General features: G+C 43.6%; 1 protein-coding gene across 3 annotated transcripts in view; it reads right to left on the bottom strand.

The window, feature by feature from the left end:
- LOC6607388 overlaps nucleotides 1-13,649 on the bottom strand; it is a 149,046-nt gene that overhangs the window by 73,082 nt on the left and 62,315 nt on the right. The window lies entirely within an intron of this gene.

The following is a 13,649-nucleotide window of genomic DNA, read 5'->3' as shown; positions in this document are numbered from 1 at the left end:
GAATTCGGTTGAGTCATGCCATATTAGGGGACTAACCCCCTCCGCCTCATAAAACATCCTTCTCATTTAATGCTGTGTGACGCGTGTTACAGATTTTCGATTTAGCACACACCCAAAGACACTTTTTTTTTGGGATCCCTTTGCCGAACTAAAAATTAGCCTCGAAACAGAAATGGGCACAAAAAAAGTTTCATATTACATGCAAGCAATTTGGCAAATAAACTGTCAGCAGCACTGAGGGAAATAAAAAAAGGGGGCGGGAATGTATATATGTACTATATATGTACTATGCAATGAAGATGCTCGGGCAGCCAGTCATCGATTGAAGGTCTGAATAATTCACAGAGAGCCAAGGAAAATGCCATGACCCGTGTCCCCGGGGGAAAACGCAGGATAAATAAGGCAGCGGCCAGGGGTGGAGAGCTGAGAGTCCCCGGGGTTGGATGCTCACATTTCCTACCCACCCAAAATGCGTACTTTCCATTTTTTTCTACGGCCCTGGAAAAATCCTAGACATTGACTTTTTATATTCGAAAATCCATTTCGTTGCGCTAAAGACAATAAAGCGTGGCAGGTAATTAGATTAAACTAATTTCGGTTTCTCTTTTTTATTGCCAATCAGTGACGACGTAACGAATTCCTTTTGTTTTTTTGTGTTCTTGCCATTTTGGTTAATAATTTTATTAGTGTTTCCCTTGTCAAAGTGGCAGAGTTGACAGCCGATTGCCGCATTGCAACAGTGCCGCGGCATATTTTTGTATCTGTGGCATGAATCGCCGTCCCTTTATCGGGATGTGTGTGCGAAAAGCAAATAATTAATAATTCATGCAACACGATTGACAGTGCGCCCCAGTTGAACTCGTTGGTCCTTTTTTCTGCGCTTTAGTACTGTGTATTACTGGAGCCTCCTTTTTATTTGTGGCACGCTCATAAATTTACAATTACACATGCCAGAGTGGAGACGGCGGTGCGCAGTTGCCTCCTTTTGCGTTGTTTTTAATTTAATAAATTAATAAAACGGGAAACGTGACAACACTGGCATCAAAGTGGCAAAGTGTCGCCATTTGCATTTTTAATGCACTTTACCCTGCAACTCGGCGCGTAAAAATAATTATCAACTGAATCGACGATGAGTTGGCGAAAAACAGAAAGACAGACAGCGAACCGATTGCAGTGAAATTTTTAATTGAATTTTCTCAACATGCGTGTCAACTCTGACACTCTGTCAAAAGCACACCGTACATTTTAGGGGCACAACAAATTCCAATTCAATTTCACTTTCAATTGCAGTTAATTGCTCGCCCGCAAGCTAGAAAAGGAAAATGAAATGGAAAACAAAATTTAAACTCCAGCACGGACAATTTATGAGTGCGGCAGAAAATTGTACTTTTCCTTTTGGCACACTTTAACACACAATGGTGGCGGCTCCTCACCTGCTCACCTGCTGAACGCAGTTAACCCCAATTACGGGCACAAAGACCAAGACCCGGCCCAGACAACCAGACAAGCAGACAGACAGCCAACTAGTAGCTCTGGCAGTAGTTAAAATATTTAAGCCACAACACAACACGGCGTTGAGAAAAATGTAAGTAAGATGGAATGCTGCCGCAGGCATTAAAATAATAAGGATAAGGAAGCGGTTGTTAACCACGAAACCGCTCAAAAATGAATGAATGAATGCCGGCCAGGAGCCGGAGTTGCTTGTCCGGGCATGGAGTCGCGTGCTCCATTCTCCATTCTCGATACTCCAGGCGAAAGCGAGTGAGTGACTCCTGAGCTGAGCTCCTCGTTCGGACTTTGTTCATTATGCGTTTCCTGTTTGCATAAGACCGAAAAAGCGAAAAACCCGTAGTAATTGTTCTCCGCCACTGCGGCTGGCAGTCGGCGATTCCTTCGGGTGGGTTGCGGCCCCATTGTGACCGGCGTTAAATTTCGAAAGTTTGCCCTGCCCTCCTGCCAACTTCCAACTACCAGCTACCAACTGCCTTTTCCGCCTTGAGGCTATTTGACAAAATGAGAAAACGGAGCGACACGGCGGAAAAAAGTGAAAATTGCATTGCTGGGCGACAGGAAATAGGCGAGCGTTTTCATTTTCCTTCGTTTTTCACTTTTAATTATGCGAGCTAGATTTCAGTAAACAAGGAAGCGGATTAAATTGAATATACAATATTAAGGCAAGGGATAAAATAAAAAACACATAGTATTGAAAAATTGAGGCGGGTTTAATGAAGAGATTAATTTTGGACAAAGATATCAGCTTTGTTTCATACGATACTTCTTTTTTCATTTAACTTTCAAATTATCAAAATTTCTTGCTGAATGTTTCCTCCCTCCAAAAGGCATTACTCAATGCCACCTGGCTTACGACTCCACTTCACTCATTGGTCCTGCCCCCCAAGTATGGGAGGCACTAATGAATTCACCTTACCGAAAACTGTGCCACATTTGCCTGATTAGCTTCTCAGCTGTTGTTTCTCGTGAAGCTAATGCAATCGCCTCCAATTTGATCCACCCACTGGCCACCGGCAACTGACGAGTTACGACCCACTTAAACAGCCAACGGGTCTCGACAATGAAATATATTTTTAATCAAGCCAAATCGAATTCAAAGCAATACACCGGTGCCTCATTATTTAGGCAAATGTTTGGCCATTAACTACACACAAAACACCCAAGAGTCCGATGGATTCGGAGGTGACCCAACCGCTCTGGGCCCAAAAATTACAAACGAAAAACAAATTGACAAATGTTGCCACTTAATGTGCCGGGATAAAATGTTAAACAATTTCGTGTTGCGTTCCCCGCGTATGCCAAAAATATACAAACTAATTAATAAGGGGTATCGGGGGAAGAACGACCAACAGGGAATTAAATTGAGTGAGTGAGTGACTGCCACACGCTGGATTTTATTTGATTTTGTAAAAATTTAATTTCAACAAGGAATTCTTCTCTTGGGCGGTAATTTTTCAGCGCTGTCTTCGCTGTGAAGTGAGTGACTCGCCGTGACTTCCTTCAGTTTGCCGGCTGAATTTTGCATTTTGTTTGAATTATTGCCTTCATTAAGATTGCGTTGTTGATTTGCCCAGCCCTCTGCCTTATTTCTTTCCTTTTCCATTTTTTCCTGTCTTTTTTTTTTTGTATTTTTCTGTGAACGACAGCGTGACTCCACCTCCATCCATCCCCACGTATTTGCGTATTTCCCAGAGTTTCTTCTTTGTTACACCTAGACCTGATCCAGACCAGACGAGACGACCACACCACTGCTGTGCCTCCCCGCTGCCCAATTATTTGGGACTGTTGCGACTGTTACACATCTTGAATGTAGTGACTCTGCACTTGACAATAAATTATATTCAGCGAACTGGGGGGTTTGTATTTTTAGATTAATTGTGAATGAAGTTGATCTGCCTTCTCGTCATGTGCCGACATGTGCTCACTCCCCCAGTTCAATTTTTTTGGTGGTTCTGCCTACGCGTGTGTAATTGTGCGAAATTCATTCACATGGAAAATTTGCCAGACTGTAACCGCTCTGAAGTCATAATTATGCGAATATTCTTTCCCCATCCTATGCAAAAGTAGGAAATGACTTCTTCTTGCCGCACATTTGATTGGCATTGTGGAGAGGCCATCAAGGAAAGTGCTTTATTACTTTGCTACTTCAAAATTTCGGTTAATTAGTGGAGGAATTTCAGGCAATGTTTGGGAAATACGCTGATTACCAAATATATTTTTGAATCTTTCAACTCTTTCTGTTTGTCAAAGAAATTAGTTTCAGTTCTTATGGTCTACTATAATTTCTCTACGCTAGTTCTTCTTCCTTTTAGCAATTGTCTAAGCAAGGCATTAGACATTTTGCTAAGCAGCTTAGGAAATAGTTTTGTTCCTGCGCCAGAACTTGGCCACAACTAACCAGCCAGAGAAAGCATTCAAGCTGGATGAAGCCAACGACCAACAAAGCTGCACAAAGCACCAGAGCGAGTTGCCATTAAACCACTCATAACCCAGATACTTTAAGAGGGTGGTGGTGGTGCTGGTGGAAGTGCTGGTGAGGAGGAAAACAATAAGTACAAATGTAATGGCCATGGGGGTAGAGCGGGGTAAAGCAGGCAGCTTGTTGGCCGGTACTTATGCCAAATGCGTTTGCGATTTGTGTCAATAAACGCACAGCAGAGCAAAAAGCGGGCAGCAGGCAGCAAACTCCAGTGGCAGAAGGAACTCGAGGAGCGAAAGAAATTTCTATTATCTGTGCAAAGTGTGCGCGAAATTGAAAATTGCAGGCTGTCGTCCTCCCCATCGTCCTTGTCGTCCTGCGAGGACGGCGGCGGGAGCGCTCTAAATTTTCATAGCCATGCCAGTTGATAAACCCTAATATGACATTATGGCAAGGAGGCGGAGCGCTGGCGCCTTGGCGTATGCCAGCATTTTGTAAAATTGCAATCGGGCTGGGGCTCGGATTCGCAGGAAATCCCCACGGCGTTGCATCTCCGCGATATTGCAACGTGGAATTGCAGCGGAGCGCAAGGTTAGCTTGTGTGTGTGCATAGACAACAACATGGCAACAAGTTTACAAACACATTGTGGTTACGCGCAAAAGTCAATTACCATTTTAACTGACAGTTCGGTCCTCGAAGCTGCCGTTATAGCCACATAGCCGTATAGCCATAGATATATATCCTTCATAGCCATAGCGATATATCTATATGCCAAACTTAACCTGCAGCAAGCCATTCGATGGGCGATGGGCGCTGGGACGCAGCATTTCAGTCAATCAGTTGGTAATCGATTTTGTCTGGGCGGCATCGAAATCGAACTCGTTCGACACCGTGAGAAAAGTTCCAGAATTTTCAAATAAAAAAAGAAAAAATGTTTAAGTAGTTAAGTATGAAAACAAATAGTAGTTTCAATTATAAAAAGCCTATTCCCTGACGAATCACTTAACAGATATGAAAATCTGACTATTTGCTAGTCACTTTTCTTTCAGTGTAGTTCAGGTTTGCGCTCCGGTTCTGGTTCTTGTTTGAGGTTCGGGTTTGGGTCTGTTGCTTGAGGTTAACAAATATGCGTCGACTGTTCCCGCTGCTTTTTACGCACAATTTTCCTTTGGCAAAGTTGGCGCTCAGTGGCTGGCGCGTTTGTCGAAATTGAATGTAAATATTTATTTTTATTTGCATCCGACTGCATGCGAGTGTGCGTCAGTATCTGTAGCTCTGTATCTGTATCTGTATCTTGTTTGCCACTCGACATAATTAGACGACGTCTGTGCTATTCGCATCAGAGGCGAATGGTATAGCTTTTGCTCATACCGGCTGCGGTCTCCGATTGCAAATGATTGCAAACCCGTCATAGATTTACAATATTTACCCATGCAAATTGCCTTGAGCCACAGACTTGGACGGCACGGGGCTATGGGGATGGAAATTACGGGGCGTCAACCTTAAGCCGGGCATTCATAATTGAATTTTCATGTTTGCCACACTGCCATTACTATTGCTGCAGCATTTATGAGTTGGGAAATTCTAAAAAGCCAGAATTATATAGTTAACGATATGTGCGAGTATGCGAGCAGAGTGTTTGGAGCAACACACAAAAACACAGAACAAAAAAGCAAATAACGAAAAAAAGAGCGTACAGAACTAACAACAAACAGCAAGCGGGCAGACACGCAATGTTGGGCAGGTCCTGCAAAGGGTCCTTAACTGCCCGTTTGCTTGTTTTAATAACATAATTGAAAAGTGCTCTGAGCAAGGTAAATGGAATGCAGACGGCAGTTGGCAGCTGGCTTTGATTACAGGGGGTGGTGGCCCATAGGCTAAAGGATATATATTATGTATATGCTAGTGTGTGTGCTACCCCTATTCCCACTCGCTATTCCGTATCCTTTAGCCGGGGTGTTGGTAATGGTGTCGATCGCGTGTTGTGGCGCCTTGTTAACAGGCGTTTGTCCTCTGTTTAAAAGGTTGAGGTTTATTAGCGTGCATCAATAGGCATAAGCCAAGGGAAAAACTCACAACTGGCAACCGTAATTAACTGCAATTTGAATCGCGAAATTAATTCGAGCTGTCCAGCGCATTCCTTCATATTTAATTCCCATCCATCTTGCCGCCGCCCCGTGTCCTGTTCAACTTCTCCGTCTCCGGTTGAATAATGAGCATTCCTGGAGGGCTCTCCGGCAGAAAATTGAAACTATTTTGCATACCATTGGAAGCATTTTAATTTGAATTTCTTTCCAGCAAGTGATCAGCCATGGACAATGCGATTTCCCACCCGCATTTCTCCCTAATGGCAGTTTCTGGCAACATTAAGGATAATTGTTGTAGTTAGCATGTACTCTGGCATTTATAATGTGCTTCATTTCATTTCCCCGACCCCAGATCCCCACCCCACTTTAGTTTTTCCGCTGCATTCTCCATTTTGAAATACTTGGCTCGTTCTTCGCTCTGCTTTGCATATTTCTCTATCGCTAATGATAAAAATGTTGATTATGCTTTCTTTTTTTTTCTTTTTTTGCTTTTGGCTCTTTGGTGTTGATTGCGGTTGATTATGTTGGCTTAAAGAGAATAGGGGAAACGTTTATCATGGTGGTGCGCTTGTGTTGAAAACCGAGGGTGAATGATTATTTCTAGGTGTTAAAGGAAATCTTTTCACGCGGGTGTTCTCTACAAATAAAATGCTAGGATAGGTGTTCCAAACACAATTTGATTACAGAAAATTCTCTTTATTCTGCCTCGCGTTCATAAAAATTTCCTGATGAATTGCATTCAACTCCACTCATATCGATGGAGTTAAAGATAAAGCGAAACATACATCAACATGCCATCATCATCACTCCAGAAGCGTTTCCCAAAAACCATTCCATTAGTTAACCCTCTCATCTTTTCGACCCTTCCGCTAATTACAATCAATATGCCACGGCTAATTGCCAAAATGTGAGTGCACAGTAAGAACTTATTAGGCCCGAACTGCGCGGATTCCAATTCGGATTGCCTTCCATATCATAATTTCCAATGCCAACATTGCAAGTCAGCGCCGGTAGTTTGTCGATGGACAGACATATATGTAGACATAAAAGTCGAAGGGAGTAGGACCGGACGGACCCAAACAAATTGACGTGCCGACACATCGACTAATGGACATGACTGCACTACATGGCCAAATCCCCAACGAACCCACGCGGCGAAATGGAGGGAAATACAAATTGTAAGCTCGCGCCACCGAAAATGATAGACAAATGCCAAATGGAAACGGCGAAAATTCGCGCACAGCAAAGTGAACGAAAATTGCTCGCTTTATGGTAAAAATTGCATAAATAAATCATGTTCTAATATTGCACTTGCCCTTGCAACAATCTGTCAGAATGGGAGTGCAGCGCGCACAGGAAGCGGATGAGGATGAGGATGCGGATGAGGATGGCTACGCGAGGATGGGTCCTGCCCGTGCAGACAATGGATCCATGGGATCCTATAGCAAACGAACAATGAAACAGGAAGGGGGTGCTCGGGATGTTCCAAGTACGAAGTACGCTCCAACAGTATGGCAATGTCAAACCGTGGCGTGAATGAGTGCGCACAAAATGGCGTTTAAGGCCATAAACAGCAAACGAGTCGGCGGCGCTAAAGGAAAGGGTTTGGGCCAGCAGCAGGGGGTTGAGTTTAGACCATGGCAAACCAATCGATGCCAGGCCATAGATAGTGCCGAGTCATCTACTGTCGACCGTTCGTCCTTCTGCACTTGACAGCACTCCGCATCCCGCTCGCTGACCAAGCGATACCAATCCCGAACCCAAAACGGGGACCTAAACCTCAACCTGGACTCGATACCATAACTGTACACTGCAAAAACAAAAGCAGACTTTAAATATTCTCAAAAGCAATATCCTCTGAGAATGTTAAATTACATTTGTACAAATATAAGTAGATAACTTTAAAGCTTTTTTATGTTCTTTGTATATTTTAATGATTAACATTCATGCTCATGAAACCGAAACATTTTGCTCAGTGTACTTGTACGAGTATCCATGTCGGTGTCTAGCGCTTGTCTGACAAACTGAACCGCCTGTCTGTTTTGGCGCTTAATTCGTCACTAAATGAGATTTTTTTCGTTTACGGTTCGGTATTTTTTGTTGCAGTCCGCTCGTTTTTGGCCATTGTTGTGCGCCATCGAAATTGCTATTTTGGTAGCTGAACGAGCGAGTTCCCACTGGCTGGGCCAGCACACGAGGCTACCGTTTCTGTTTCTGTGGCTTTGGCATCGCCCGAGTGTCTAAAATGGACACGGCCGGGTGGTGCAGAGTGGTTCGATGGTTTTGGTGGGTGGCTGAGTGGGCGGTAGAGTGGGTGTTTGGTGGATATCGCCTGGCGCCGACAGTTGCAGCCACTTTGCAATAACACAGCGTGAAATTGCAACGCCAAATCGAATCAGTCCGCACGGGAAATTCGATTTTTTGTTCGCTCGCTATGTGTGAGGATGCAATGTGCCACTGATGATGCCCTATGCCATGCACCACTCTGCTCCTCCATTTGCGGAACTGAGGCTACTGCTGCTGTTTCCACCTCGCGTCTATATAGCACCACTATGGCTACTAGTCTTTTGCGGGCAATCAGCAGCAGCAACAAATGTCAGACGGAAGCCGCGCATCGGAATCGTAGTCCAAGTCCAAAAACTATACAAAAAAGAAATCAGCACTGCAATTTCGGGGCAAAACGATTTTCGGTCAAAAGCACTGTTGCTGCAGGCGAGGTAGACATAAACAAATGGGAGATACCCTGTTTCTTAAATGCATTCATTTGCCACTTTGATTTTAAGTGCTTAAAATACGTAAAATAAATTTAAGTGCTCCAAGTGTCGCGATTGTTTTCAGCATCTTGGTGACTGCAGAAGTTTATTCATTTATTAATTTATCCTTCCTTCCCTTTGCCATCCTTCAACTATCCATCAGCAGCAGGACGAAATGAAATTACAAAATGTGTTGAATGTTCGTCGCATTCTTTTGTATCAGTTTTTGCATGCCACACAACAGCCAGTCAGACTGAGTGCCCCACCATTTTCAATCCCATTCCCATTTCCCGCTGGCATTGTGGCATAAATTGCTTATTTATTGTTTAAAATGGTTTCTGGTTGCTAAACGACATTTTCAGCGCTGCTGGCCATTGTTGCACTGCGATGACCAAAAACAGGTGCCAAAATACACGTGTTCGAGTATCTCTCTATCCGTGTATCGCTCCTGTTAAGCAGATTTGAATGTCTGGTGAATGTGTGTGTGAGTGTGGCGAAATGTGGCATTGTTCTATTCAAACTATAAAATTTCGGATTGGAAATTCGCCGTTTGCCGGCGTTTGGCTTTTGGTGGCGCACGAACCAATTCGAGGGAAATGCCAAAATTGATGCTTGATGAAGCAGTAAATTAATTTGGACATTTTTCGATCCATTCAACTTGACATATGTGTATGAATTTGGCAAAATGCATAAGAAGAGCTGCTAAGTGAGGTATGCACTAAAATTTTCGCCAAATGGTTATTTATTTGCATATTTCGGCGACAATTTCTCATCGGATGCTCTAATGGTAGCTTTTAGATAATTTATTTTAGTTGAATATATTACTAACAATGCATTTCCGATTAAGCTTTATTATTTGCAGCATATAAATGGATTTCCATAAATTCCAAGCCAGGTGTCAAAAGCAACTCCATTTTGACAGCTTTTCGAAGGAAGAAAATAAAACTGCGCATATGTAAATTAAATGAAATTGTCCCTACACGACACGATTGGAGAACCGTTAAGATCATGTCCCCTTAACCGGGGATCATCCAATTTTGGCCAACTCCAGAGACGGCATTGCCAATCAAGCGGAGCCACTGCATCGGCAACTGCAACCGCAAAGAGGAGGGAAAACTGCATAACGATATGCAAAATATGCAACACAGATGCCATATCGGCTGTCAGTCGTCAGAGGCAAAGTCGGAGTTGATTTAAGTTGAGTTGAGTTGAGTTGCGTTGCGACGGGATGAGGAGACAACAGCCACGACGAAGACGACGACGACGACTCCTGTGGCAGCCTCCTGTCGTTTTGCGCCCAATTACGCCTTCAAATTGAGTGATAAATGTCTCGGCGATGGCACATAAATAAACTTGAGTTAAATTTATTACACAACCCACACAAAGACTTCATAAAAATGCAAACTAAATGAACTATTAAAGGAGGCGGCATCAGTCGGCGGCGAACATGAGAAAACCTCCCAGTTGCAACTGCGGCAGCAACAGAATTGGAAAAACAAACAAACAAATGAAGAGGGCCAAGACGGAAAGCGCTCACTCAGAAGACAATTGAATTGCATTGGCATTGGCTTTGGCAAGCAAAACAAACAAGGGGCACCAAACGGATCGGAACGGAACTGAACTGAACCGAACCGAACCGTAGTGAAACCAAACTGGACTTGGGGTGTGAGAAAAATGCAAATAAATGCGCAAATAAAATGTGCAATCAACTCGGAGATGGCGACGGGCGAACAGCGACAAGCGGCGACTGAAGCCGGCAAAGTGTGAATGTTGCGCATGCGCAGCAAAACTCCGGCATTAGGGGGTTAAGGGGGCTTCTTGGGGGACTAAGGGGGAGCACTAAGGGGCTCGGAATCCCACCAGCAATCCAGCCAAGTGCGCATCAATTAGGCCGCCAGGAACGGCAGCACGAACTGCAAGAGCCAAAAGACTGACCAAAAGATAAAGCAATGTGCCACGGGAATCCCAAGCTGCAAGTTCCAAGTGGCAAGCTCCAGAACACAACACGCTGGCAGCAGAGGCAGCAGAAGCAGACCCACAAATGAATAAAACGTTTAGATAAACAAATACAGAAGAATGCTGAAACGCTGTTAAAAGCTACAAAATGAAGTGGCCGTTGGCGGCAATGCAATGAATACACTGAGAAAGCAAATTGCGATTTAATTAGCAGAGCGAATCGCATTTAGAAATAGGAGTTTTCGATTTTGAATCCTTAATGTAATATTACTTTCATGGAAGGATTTTTATGTATACCTTCCAGTCTACAAAACGCAACTTTGTCTCTGTTTGTAAAGCAGTTTAAAACCTTTCAATAAGGAACTTGTTTAAAGTTTTATTGTCTGCAGGACATTAAAGTTGGTTGATTGGTTGGTTCCAGTGTTGATCCTATTTTCTTTACTCTTAGTGTACCAGTCTTCGAACACAGATTGAAATTGGGAACAGGGTTTGGATTGGATTGGGTATTGGAATTCGTATTGGGGTTTTGAGCCTGCTTTCGTTTCGGTTTGGTGGTACCGCTTTCCAACTCCTGCCCCTCCTCCCCATTCACCTCCTCTCTTGCCACAATTTCAATGAACATGCGCGCACACAGTTGAAGAGCAAACAAATTTATTACGCGCCGTTTGAACAGCGCATAAATTTTAACCCATGTGAGGAGGTAGCTATGGGTTAAGAGGAGGGAGCTGGAATGGAGCGGGAGGCGGGGAGGGGCTCCAGCCAAGTCACGGCTGACCAAGATTAACATACTCCGGCGATCCAAATGGCGGTGGGGGGCCGCCGTCCGGTCGAATCTGCGACTGAGAAAGAGACGGGTAGATGGGCAGCGAAAGAGAGCGGTAATCGATCGACGACGGTTGCGTGCAACTTGCAGCGTGCGTGATTTACAAACAGCGCCACATTTGGCAAACATTTACGGGGCCGCGAAACTTGTCTCGATGGAAACTACGTAAAACGATTTAAAGCTGAACACGACCAATTTGTGGATAGTCAGTCGTTGGCCCTGGGCCTGGACCCTTTGCAAAAGGGCGGGCACGGCGGGGTGGGGCAGGCAGGGGGAAGAACCCCGCTGGTGGGGCACTGCTGCGATGCTGTGTGCCACACATTTCTCATTTCGGCGATTTATGTGCGGCCCCAAACAATCGATTGTTGATTTTTCTGAATCGAAACGCACACAGCGAAAAAGGGAACCCATTACCATATTAATGCTTTTCATCTTCCCTGCTTGCCCCTAATATAATCAGTTCGATCTGGCATCATATCGATATCAAACATTTACATATTTAGAATGGGTGTGTGTAGTGTGAAACATTCGAATTTATGCTCTAATATCATATCGTGAAGATTGGCATATAGTTTAAATTTTAATAATATTTATTAATATCTCTTGTAGAAGCATTTTTCTCTCTGCACATTTGCATCTCGCCCACTGTTGGGTAATTCAATCGCTTTAAGGGCGACTAATTTCCAATTTTGTGAAATTAATATATATAGCGTTAGTTGGCAGATTGAATTTCCAATGAATTTGCCTGTCCACAGAGTCATTTACAGTTTTCCAAAGCTATTTCGTGTGTGTGTTTTATGGCGGAAGATTGAGAACTGCGGGACCTCACACTTGAGAAAACATGCAGCGCTGTGACATTTCGATTTATTTTTATTGATTCTCAAAGGGGAGTTTGTATAAGTTGGGGGAATCGGGGGGAGCATAGGTGGGGATAAAGTGGTTGGAGGTGCCGAGGTGGCGATGCTCTGAAATGCAAGTCAGGCGCCGATGGCACGCAAGTGATCATCACACCTTGATAAAGAGGAGGAGTTGGAGTTGGAGGACTACAAGGCTACCCCATCTCAATGTCCGGCAGGAACCCCAACCCAAAACACCAATCCCAACCTCAAAACGTATCGAATTTTTATTGAAATGCAGCCGAATGCATCTGTATGGGTGCCTATCTGTATCTGCATCGCAGTGTGTCTGTGTGTGTGAGTGTGCGTGTTATCTGTGAACTGCCCGTGCATTTGTTACTTTTATGCTTGATTTATTGACTTTATTTTATGGCCGCTTGATTGGACACTAAATGAGTTTTTAAACTCCCTACGTAGCGGGGCGGGTCTTATCAATTTTTGATTCTCCTTTTTCCCCGCACAACATTTCATTTGTACGAGTTGGAAGTCGTCGGTTGGTTTGTATTTTCGGTGGAAGTTGAAGTCACTTACGTTTTACATTTAACCCACGTTTCGATTTTAATGTCTGACAAAACGTTTCGATATGGCCAGAAGAAGGTTTTGGCTTTTTCGAGTTGGCTTAAACAACTTACCTGAAACGAGAAATAAAGGGGAAAGAGAAATGTTAATTAAATTGTGTGTTTTTTGTTGTCTTGAATTCCTGTAATTGCAGTTAAAATAAAAAGAGCTTTGCCCGGCGATCAATCAAAGTTAAGTGGTTGGATGAGAAAGTTTTAATCGCGGTATGCGATATTTTTCAAGGGTTGCGGTATGTTTCGCATATGTTATGTTTATTTTTAAAAGTTGTAATTTCACGGAGTACTTAATTGCCCTCATAAATTCATCACATAATATTTTTATTACAATGCTCTTTAGCATTTCAAAGATAGAAGGCAAAGGATTGCATAACTTCAATTGAAACTACCTAAGAGCTATTACTACCGGAAAAACGCCATTTATCAACAGTCTATAACTAACCTGTCCAACTTAGCCCCGTGATTGACAGACAGCCGTCTTAAGACTCCGATACGCACTGTATCTATCGGTCCACACATCAGAGACCCCAACTCGATTTGAATATGGCCCACTCAATGTAATTACAAAACGAACATCAAAGTCGTGCACAGACATAGACATTCCCATTTGCCTCCATTTAACCCTCC

The sequence above is a fragment of the Drosophila sechellia genome, chromosome 3R (assembly GCF_004382195.2).
Source record: "Drosophila sechellia strain sech25 chromosome 3R, ASM438219v1, whole genome shotgun sequence".
Classification (NCBI taxonomy): Eukaryota; Metazoa; Arthropoda; class Insecta; order Diptera; family Drosophilidae; genus Drosophila; species Drosophila sechellia.
This window is presented reverse-complemented; position numbering and strand designations above follow the sequence as displayed.